Here is a 4,210-nt window from a genome sequence, read left to right as displayed (position 1 = left end):
CATCTCCGGCAGCTCCTGGGCAACATTCCAATCTCTGTGTGGCCAGGATGTGCACTGTATAACCCCTGCAGCTCCTGGTCAACATTCCCATCTCTGTGTGGCCAGGGTGTGCACTGTGTAACACCTGCAGCTTCTGGCCAACATTCCAATCTCTGTGTGGCCAGGGTGTGCTCTGTATAGCCCCTGAATCTCCTGATTGACATTCCCATCTCTGTGTGGCCAGGGTGTGCTCTGTATAACCCCTGCAGCTCCTGGTCAACATTGCCATCTCTGTGTGGCCAGGGCGTGCTCTGTATAACCACTGTAGCTCCTGGTCAACATTCCCATCTCTGTGTGGCCAGGGTTTGCTCTGTATAACCCATGCAGGCAATGGTCAACATTCCCATCTCTGTGTGGCCAGGCTGTGCTCTGTATAACCACTGCAGCTCCTGGTCAACATTCCTTTCTCTGTGTGTGGCCATGGTGTGCTCTGTATAACCCGTACACCTGGTCAACATTCCCATCTCTGTGTGTGGCCAGGGTATGCTCTGTATAACTCCTGCAGTTCCTGGTCAACATTCCCATCTCTGTATGGCCAGCGTGTGCTCTGTATAACCCCTGCAGCTCCTGGTCAACATTCCCATCTCTGTGTGGCCAGGGTGTGCTCTGTATAACCCCTGCATCTCCTGGACAACATTCCCATCTCTATGTGGCCAGGGTGCGCTCTGTATAACACCTGTAGCTCCTCTTCAACACTCCCATCTCTGTGTGGCCAGGAGGTGCTCTGTACATCCCCTGCAGCTCCTGGCCAACATTCCCATCTCTGTGTGGCCAGGGTGTGCTCTGTATAACCCCTGAATCTCCTGGTTGACATTCCCATCTCTGTGTGGCCAGGGTGTGCTCTGAATAACCCCTGCAGCTCCTGGTCAACATTCCCATCTCTGTGTGGCCAGGGCGTGCTCTGTATAACCCCTGCAGCTCCTGGTCAACATTCCCATCTCTGTGTGACCAGAGTGTGCTCTGTTTAACTCCTGCAGCTCCTGTAGAACATTCCCATCTCTGTGTGGCCAGAGTGCGCTCTGTATAACCACTGCAGCTCCTGGTCTGCATTCCCATCTCTGTGTGGCCAGAGTGTGCTCTGTATAACCCCTGCAGCTCCTGGTCAACATTCCCATCGCTGTGTGGCCAGGGAGTGCTCTGTATAACCTCTGCAGCTCCTGGTCAACATTCCCATCTCTGTGTGGCCAGGGCGTGCTCTGTATAACCCCTGCAGCTCCTGGTCAACATTCCCATCTCTGTGTGACCAGAGTGTGCTCTGTTTAACTCCTGCAGCTCCTGGTCAACATTCCCATCTCTGCGTGGCCAGAGTGTGCTCTGTATAACCACTGCAGCTCCTGGTCTACATTCCCATCTCTGTGTGGCCAGGGTGTGCTCTGTATACTCCTGCAGCTCCTGGTCAACATTCCCATCTCTGCGTGGCCAGGGTGTGCTTTGTATAACCTCTGCTCCTGGTCAACATTCCCATCTTTGTGTGTCCAGGGTGTGCTCTGTATAACAACTGAAGCTCCTGGTCAACATTCCCATCTCTGTGTGTGGCCAGGGTGTGCCCTGTATAACCCCTGCAGTTCCTGGTCAACATTCCCATCTCTGTGTGGCCAGCGTGTGCTCTATATAACCCCTGCAGCTCCTGGTCAACATTCCCATCTCTGTGTGGCCAGGGCGTGCTCTGTATAACCCCTGCAGCTCCTGGTCAACATTCCCATCTCTGTTTGACCAGAGTGTGCTCTGTATAACAACTGCAGCTCCTGGTCAACATTCCCATTTCTGTGTGTGGCCAGGGTGTGCTCTGTATAACCCCTGCAACTCCTGGTCAACAGTACCATCTCTGTGTGGCCAGGGTGTGCTCTGCATAACCTCTGCAGCTCCTGGTCAACATTGCCACCTCTTTGTGAGCCGGGGTGTGCTCTGCATAACCTCTGCAACTCCTGGTCAACATTTCCATCTCTGAATGCCAAGCGTGTGCTCTGTATAACTCCTGCATCTCCTTGGTCAGCATTCCCATCTCTGTGTGGCCAGGCTGTGCACTGTATAACCCCTGTAGCTCCTGGTCAACATTCCCAACTCTGTGTGGCCAGGGAGTGCTCTGTATAACCCCTGCAGCTCCTGGTCAACATTCCCATCTATGTGTGGCCAAGGGTGTGCTCTGTATAACACCTGCAGCTCCTGCTCAACTTTCCCATCTCAGTAGGGCCAGGATGTGCTCTATATGACCTCTGCAGCTCCTGGCCAACATTCCCATCTCTGTGTGGCCAGGGTGTGCTCTGTATAATCCCTGAATCTCCTGGTCAACATTCCCATCTCTGTGTGGCCAGGGTGTGCTTTGTATAACCTCTGCTCCTGGTCAACATTCCCATCTTTGTGTGTCCAGGGTGTGCTCTGTATAACAACTGAAGCTCCTGGTCAACATTCCCATCTCTGTGTGTGGCCAGGGTGTGCTCTGTATAACCCCTGCAGTTCCTGGTCAACATTCCCATCTCTGTGTGGCCAGCGTGTGCTCTATATAACCCCTGCAGCTCCTGGTCAACATTCCCATCTCTGTGTGGCCAGGGCGTGCTCTGTATAACCCCTGCAGCTCCTGGTCAACATTCCCATCTCTGTTTGACCAGAGTGTGCTCTGTTTAACTCCTGCAGCTCCTGTAGAACATTCCCATCTCTGTGTGGCCAGAGTGTGCTCTGTATAACCACTGCAGCTCCTGGTCAACATTCCCATCTCTGTGTGGCCAGGATGTGCTTTGTATAACCTCTGCTCCTGGTCAACATTCCCATCTCTGTTTGTCCAGGGTGTGCTCTGGATAACAACTGCAGCTCCTGGTCAACATTCCCATTTCTGTGTGTGGCCAGGGTGTGCTCTGTATAACCCCTGCAACTCCTGGTCAACATTACCATCTCTGTGTGGCCAGGGTGTGCTCTGCATAACCTCTGCAGCTCCTGGTCAACATTCCCACCTCTTTGTGAGCCGGGGTGGGCTCTGTATAACCTCTGCAGCTCCTGGTCAACATTCCCATCTATGTGTGGCCAAGGGTGTGCTCTGTATAACACCTGCAGCTCCTGCTCAACCTTCCCATCTCAGTAGGGCCAGGATGTGCTCTATATAACCCCTGCAGCTCCTGGCCAACATTCCCATCTCTGCGTGGCCAGGGTGTGCTCTGTATAATCCCTGAATCTCCTGGTCAACATTCCCATCTCTGTGTGACCAGAGTGTGCTCTGTTTAGCTCCTGCAGCTCCTGTTGAACATTCCCATCTCTGTGTAGCCAGAGTGTGCTATGTATAACCACTGCAGCTCCTGGTCTACATTCCCATCACTGTGTGGCCAGGGTGTGCTCTGTATAACTCCTGCAGCTCTTGGTCAACCTTCCCATCTCTGTGTGGCCAGGATGTGCTTTGTATAACCTCTGCTCCTGGTCAACATTCCCATCTCTGTGTGTCCAGGGTGTGCTCTCTATAACCCCTGCAGCTCCTTGTCAACATTCCCATCTCTGTGTGGCCAGGGTGTGCTCTGTATAACCCCTGCAGCTCCTGGTCAACATTCCTTTCTCTGTGTGTGGCCAGGGTGTGCTCTGTATAACCCCTACACCTGGTCGACATTCCCATCTCTGTGTGTGGCCAGGGTGTGCTCTGTATAACTCCTGCAATTCCTGGTCAACATTCCCATCTCTGTGTGGCCAGCGTGTACTCTATATAACCCCTGCAGCTCCTGGTCAACATTCCCAACTGTGCGTGGCCAGGGTGTGCCCTGTATAACTCCGGCAGCTCCTGGACAACATTCCCATCTCTGTGTGGCCAGGATGTGCACTGTATAACCCCTGCAGCTCCTGGTCAACATTCCCATCTCTGTGTGGCCAGGGCGTGCTCTGTATAACCCCTGCAGCTCCTGGTCAACATTCCCATTTCTGTGTGGCCAGAGTGTTCTCTGTATAACCACTGCAGCTCCTGGTCTACATTCCCATCTCTGTGTGGCCAGGGTGTGCTCTGTATAACTCCTGCAGCTTCTGGTCAACATTCCCATCACTGCGTGGCCAGGGTGTGCTTTGTATAACCTCTGCTCCTGGTCAACATTCCCATCTCTGTGTGTCCAGGGTGTGCTCTGTATAACAACTGCAGCTCCTGGTCAACATTCCCATCTCTGTGTGTGGCCAGGGTGTGCTCTGTATAACCCCTGCAACTCCTGGT

Source organism: Scyliorhinus torazame, chromosome 23 (assembly GCF_047496885.1).
Source record: "Scyliorhinus torazame isolate Kashiwa2021f chromosome 23, sScyTor2.1, whole genome shotgun sequence".
NCBI lineage: Eukaryota > Metazoa > Chordata > Chondrichthyes > Carcharhiniformes > Scyliorhinidae > Scyliorhinus > Scyliorhinus torazame.
This window is presented reverse-complemented; position numbering follows the sequence as displayed.